Source organism: Excalfactoria chinensis, chromosome 13 (assembly GCF_039878825.1).
Source record: "Excalfactoria chinensis isolate bCotChi1 chromosome 13, bCotChi1.hap2, whole genome shotgun sequence".
In the NCBI taxonomy this organism is placed as follows: domain Eukaryota; kingdom Metazoa; phylum Chordata; class Aves; order Galliformes; family Phasianidae; genus Excalfactoria; species Excalfactoria chinensis.
The window spans coordinates 5,857,713-5,864,146 of NC_092837.1; the positions used below are offsets into that span (position 1 = coordinate 5,857,713).

The 6,434-nt window shown below is 40.5% G+C and overlaps 1 long non-coding RNA gene across 1 annotated transcript in view; it reads left to right on the forward strand.

Annotated features, from left to right (window-relative positions):
- The window catches only part of LOC140258295 (uncharacterized), a 47,949-nt gene extending 43,416 nt beyond the window's left edge, over positions 1 to 4,533 (forward strand). Inside the window, exons 2-4 of the long non-coding RNA XR_011905234.1 lie at positions 484 to 644; positions 2,329 to 2,389; positions 3,104 to 4,533. This is a non-coding gene — a long non-coding RNA (uncharacterized lncRNA). The remainder of the gene's footprint in view (positions 1 to 483; positions 645 to 2,328; positions 2,390 to 3,103) is intronic.
- Positions 4,534 to 6,434: the final 1,901 nt, after the last annotated feature.

Consider the following 6,434-nt stretch of genomic DNA (forward strand, 5'->3'; position numbering starts at 1 on the left):
TGCTGCTGGGAGAAGTGAGTGTCTCTCAGTGGTGTCTCTCTTTCAGAAATAGCAACTGCAGCCTGAATCTTTTGTGTAGCAGTTTCTCAGATTAAATCTCTGCCACTCATTGTGTTTTTGCTTTCTATTTTGTAGAACTTTCCAGCTGGAGATGCATGGTATGTTTGTTCCCCATGGCATGAAAGCATGACATCTTACTGCTTTTCCCTGGAGTGAAGTAGCGCATTCATTTTTAATTATTGACCACTATATCAGAAATCCTATTTCCCAGAGTTTAATTGTTTTGCATGATGTTTAATTCATGGCTTCCCTACAGAAATCAGCTGTTAACCTTTAAAAAAAAAAAAAAATGTATTATTTAGTATTTATTTATTATTTAGCAATAATGTTTTTTAATTTCACACGACAATATAATTTATTTATATATTCTTTATAAAGAAGTGTCTCAGTGTTCCCTACCTCCTCCCGTTCTTTTCCTTGCAGTTATGAAGAGCAATAAGAACTGCAGAATGGGTACTGTAACGTCTTTACAAACAAGATTTTGAAGTAAGATGCTTCTAGCTCAGGAGAACATTGAAGGCACGTTGAAATCCTCCTGAAAACTCTAAGCCAGTTCTTAAGTGCTCTTTGAAATCAAGGCCAAGGTGAGTCTAATTTTCATGCATCCTTCCTGAAATCCCTCTCTTCCTTATTCTTGCAAATGAGCTGTCCTGCAGGAAAGTTGGTGGAATGATAATTTACAAGCCAAAGTTGGAGAGAATTTGTTAGAAACAGGAATTTGGAGTTTAGAATCTCTGCCAGAGACCTGATGCAGTGAGCGATATTCATCCAACAGGGAGACTGTGCTATGCAGAATGTGTCTAGCTGAATTTTACTCACAGCAAAGTGCTCTTGGATAGGTTCCAAGGCAATAATTATTGGATACCGGGGAGCTGCAAATAAGTGCTTAGGGATTAGGAAGCACAGCGCTCACACAGATAACATCCCCCCTTTTGGCTGCTCAGAATCCTGTCTCTGCTCTGGCTACTACGACAAAATCTCCATCTACTCTAATCTCCAGCTAGTAACCGATGCACAGTGAGATGGAAGGTTTGGGTGCTGGGAGACATTTTGTAGTATTCACCAAGTGCTCATGCACAAACCCAGCAACCAGGCAGAGGCTTTGGGAGAACTCAGTCATGTCTCATCAGAAAAATGTTTTCCCTGGAGGCCCATGGCTGCAACCCAAACTCTGCTGCCCCATGGCGTTGTTGCACACAAAAGGAAGAGTACGGCCACACAGCTTGTAATGCCAAAGATGGTTACCAGCACAGTGGGTATGTTTACAAGTTCTTCATTATCAACATATTGATTACTGTCTGTGGACTGGGAGACATTTGTATGCATGGAAGCATTCAACCATCCTTGTCATTCTAGTTGGAAAGCATGACAAAGTAAATGGTGAAATAAGTGCAGAGAGATGAAAGCAAGGTAAGATATGCTGTGCTGGGCTGCTGGACCAGTATTAATGTCTGGCCAAATGTCAGTCTGGAAGGAACAAAAGCAGAGACTTATGTTTTGTTTGTGTGGGGGAAAACCCATTGAAGTCAGTACTGAAAAATACTGCTGCACCTAGGCTTGCTTTTCTGATCCACTTCCTTTGATAGGAACCAGACCCCTAAAGCAAACTGCCCTATTTTCCTCTTTGCCCAAGGCAAGTGGTAGACCCAGGAAAGAAATCCAGGATAAATTTTTTATTTACCAAAAACTTCATTTATGACAGATTACTTGCTCTTCATTTTTTCATTTAAAAATTACCCTCACGCTATCGTTGCCTACACAGGAACACATCATTTCTGAACTGCTTTGATAAAGTGCTGTAATGCCAGTGCGTCAGCGCAGGAGGAAGTGCGACTTTTGGGTAAAATTCAGCTTACGATGGAAGAGTCACAGTGCTAATGATGGAATCAGAAAACAATCTGAAGCTTTTTGCCAAATGTGTTTGGTTCAAAAACAAAATCCCCACCAAATCCTAAGGGAGTCAAGCAACACTTCCTCCCGTAGATTTTAATATAAACCTTGGCAGGCTTAAAGTCTGGATGGCTAAAGCAAGTACAGAAAAATTCTAATTCAGTAGGAGATAGAGAATAAACAACAACAACAACAACAAACTGACGTCATTGCTGAGAGAGCGGACATCGGATACAGCTGCTGCTCTTTCCAAAACTACTTAAAAACATGTTGACTACTTTTCTTTGGAAAATATTTCAATGAGAGTATATTAAAAGCCCTTTTTTCCCCCCTCTTTCATTTCCTTCCTTCCTTCCTTTCTTCTTCCTTCTGCCACAGCGTAACCTACTGTAGAAGAATGAAAAAGCACAGATGAATCTCACGTCAACCAAATACTGCTGTAAGTGATCGTGCTTCTCACTGTTCCTGTTTCAGACATACTGATGTTATGAATAAATTAACCAAAGAGTATAATAATTCATTGCCAGATGAGAGCAAATCCTTGAAGTTCAGTGCCGTTATACTTAAAATATTTCAGTTGGATCTCAAACCAAGATGTGCGGAAGGATTGTTACCATTGAAGGAGATGGATTTTCTTTGTCAAGGAGATCCTTTGCTCCACTGAAATTTAAATGAAGTAACATTCAGTTTGGAGGTTTGCCTATTCTACTTGGAAAACATTAAAAAATGGGTTAAAGAAAACAAGAAGAGCCAGAAAAGACAGCAAAGGAAAACTGCCATGTTTTCAGTCAAGTTTTTAAATCTTTCCATGGGATTCTTTGACAAATGACTGCCTGCTTTGTGAGATTTCTCCTGGACATTGCTCAGAAACTGCTGGCATTTTGCTGTGCAGGTTTGCCAGCTAAAATGTCTCAAATTCCCTTTCTTTTTTCTTTTTTGTGGGAGGAGTCTGTGTGTCTCAAAGAGTTCTGCTGCCTTTTCCATCCCATCTCTCTTGGGTTCTTTTTGTTTTGTTGTTGTTTTGTTTTCTTTTTCTTTTTCTTTTTTTTTTTTTTTCCTAAGTACGGACTTGCTTACATTCACATTAATTTTGAGCAAAGTCAGGAGTAGTGAAATCGCCATAAGCATAACTCAGTTTCTGCTGTTTTCACAGGCCATCTCTGAGATCAGCTGAAGTTGCAAGTTGTTTTGGCTCTGCTGAGAAGTAATTTGGAATAGAGCTCCTTTGACTCAAGCATTGAAGCCAGACCTAAATGCCTGAGTGGGACTTCCACACTAGCATAAACTGAAGCACATCCAAACATCTGCTGCTCTACACGTCTGAGAGTTATCTTCCCTCTGCTACCAGGTTCCTTGGTGCCACTTACAGATTTGTAGTTCGCTCTGTGGGTCTGTTTTCCTTTTCCCTCTGCCATGTTCTTCTGATCATTCTCTAATGGACCTGAACCTCTGTCAAAAACATTTCCTTGCCACTGTGGGCAAGATATTTGTCTTGAATGGTGTAGATCGGCTTGCTTTTTCCCAGAGGAGCCCTGTGTTGGCTACTAATATGTGGTTTCTGGTACTGGAGCATGTGCAGGACAGTGATGTTCTTGTAGAGCAGAACTCATTAAGGATCTTGGTTTGGGGTGAACTATGGTAATTGTATTGATCTGCTGCTTCCAAATCCCTATGTCTACATCACTTTGCTCTAAGGAATTGCTGAGACACCAAAGGAAAGAGTGTAACTGCTCTAGGCTACCTTTTGTAGTCAATGAGTTGAGCAGAACATTGCCATACAATGGTTTGGGGGGTGTTCTGTAGTGCTCTAAGCTGTTTTTGTTGACTTGCCTCCTGATATGGATGCCTTTGGTAGTTACAGAGGTGTTCCTGGGAGGGGTGCAGACAGACGAGTCAACAGGCAGAGCAGAGAGCTTCAGATGAGTTATTTGCATCCAGACAAGGAACAGTGAAAATAAGAAGACCTTGTGTCACAGTTCAGGGTCTCTTGAGGTTGCAGTATATTGTCACTGTGGAGTTCTGTGGATGACAGTTGTTTTGCTTTGAAAAATGGAGAAGGAACAGTTTTATTTAACTAAGGGCTACAGAGAAGTCCTGTATCTATCTGACAAAAAACATGGCAAGAGAAAAGACTGTTTTTTTGCTGCATGAGCTGTATGTGATTATAGTTCTCTTCTTCCTTTACCTATTGTGGGTAGCATACGTGTCAGTATGTAGCTTGAAAGCCTACCATCTTCATGAGTTGTGCTTATAGTTATAAGCTTATTAAATGATTGTGTGCACTCGTACTCAGACTATTATAAATCCATTACTTTCCTGAGGCCATAGGAAATGGTTTTGAAATGTGAAGCTTTTCTGCGGGGAATTGAGAGAGAGCAATACTAGAGCAATGTATTTGGTTCACACAGATCAATGTAGTGCAATAACCGGGATGAGAAACCAAGCTTAAAACATTACCAATATGATTGGATGAAAGCTTAACATGACATTGAGTAATGGCTCATTATAAGTAAAATCTCTTAAACCACCTTTGGGGGGTGGAAAAAAAAACAACAACATAAAAAAAACCCAAAAAAGCAAACAGCTTAGCAGCAAATCAAAAAAGAGAAATGATGGTGCTTGCACTTAAAACTGAACTCTGGGTAGTAGAAACAGTAATAGTGAACCTTCAAGTTTGGCTGTCTTATTTTCAATACGATGGTAGTGATGTTAGCCCAAGTCTTGGGATGGGGAGATATCAGGAGGTTTTGAATATTTTTGATCCTTCCATTGAGAACATTCCTGAAGACATCCTCTTCATCAGTAACTTTATTTTGCTGTCAGGGAAAAAAATAAAATGTTCCAAAACTGGAATCAAGAGAAAACAACTACAACAAAAAAGAACCACAGAGAAATCAATATTTCAACAGAAATAGTGGCCGTTCAATGGATAGGAAATTTCTGAAATGATCCTGTCTGAGGAAGTGGATTGCATCTTCTCCATCCCAGGAAAGACACTGAAGAATGCAGTTTCTTTGAAAAGCATAAATCTGTATTAAAATAATAATTCAAAGAAATAAAATATCATCCACTCATCAGATCTTCAGTCAGCTTTTCAGCACTCCATTTCTTTGTTATTTGCCATCTGGTGCAGCCTTTTATCTCCCAAAGCGACAAGGAGAATTCTTCTGGAGCAGGCACACAGCAGCAGCAGTCATATGCTAACTGCTTCTGACTGGCGATCCTAGGAAGCCTGATTGTTTGAGGCAAATCATCTCCCCAAGGACTGCATGATTTATTCCCTGCATTTGAGTTGCAAGGTTTTTTGTAGAGGGGAAAAAAAATTCTCCCATGTCATTTACAATGGATCTCACTCCAATGAATGAACATCTTCTTGCATAATAGGAGTGCAGCTTATCAAATAATAAAGCCCTGCCACTCTATATTGCTGGGAACGGGAACAATCCAGCCAGTGTTGGTTCCTATGTCCACTTTGTCATGCCATGAATACTTCAGTGGTTCGTGAGCATGTAGGACCATGACTGTCAGCGGGGAAGAGCTTTGGTGTGCTACAGGAAAGCTGCGGAGACAAGTGGGTGTGATTTCTCAGTTTCTACTCCTTAATATGTTATCCAATTTTAAGTGCTACCTAATGTTCATTAGGGACGAACAGAAAGCCATATGGCCTAACAAATGTAATACGTAGTTGAGCATATTGGCAGAATGACTCCCTTACTTCTGTCTCCTATTCCACTCTCTGCCTGGTGGAGAGGATAGTGAGGAGGCTGGTTTCACGATGTTGAAGAGATGACAGACTTGATAACTTTAGTATGGAGTGTTTCCAGAGCTTAACAATGAATGGCACAAGCTTTTTAAGGGGAGAAAAAAATATGCACAGATTTTCAAACACGTCAGCAGGTTGCAAAGAATGTGCTGATTAGCCATTTGTATATTTGACTAGGGATAGTTGGAACTTGGGAAATCTCAGCTTTATTTCTATCCCTGCAACATTTTCCCCTTCTGACCTTGGTATGCCATTTTATCTCTCCGTGTTTGCAGTTCTGTACTTACTCCTAAGTAAGTCTTGGTATACATATGCTTAAACAGAGGATAATGTTTCAAATGAATGTTTTCTTGGCCATCTAGAGACACTGACTGCAGATTATCTAGTGTGAGGGGAGCATCACTTCCATCCCATGGTGCTGGACATGTATGTCCTGCAGGCTGGCCTCCTCTCACGGCAGTGTTTGCCCAGCAGCCTTCCTGCCCTCATATCTTGCCTCCCATCACAAGCTGTGGCCTTGAACCTCTGATGAAGTGTTTCATTATGTGATCCAAAATGATGGAGTACCCACTTCTCATCTTTTGGAAAATCTGACTTTAAGATGCGCTGGTAGATTTGAGACATTATTTTCTTCAAGACCTTATACTTTTTGCTTTTATTTTCTCTGTAGCTGGGTGAGAAGGCTGCAGAGAATTTGGGGTGGCACTTACTCTGTTCAATC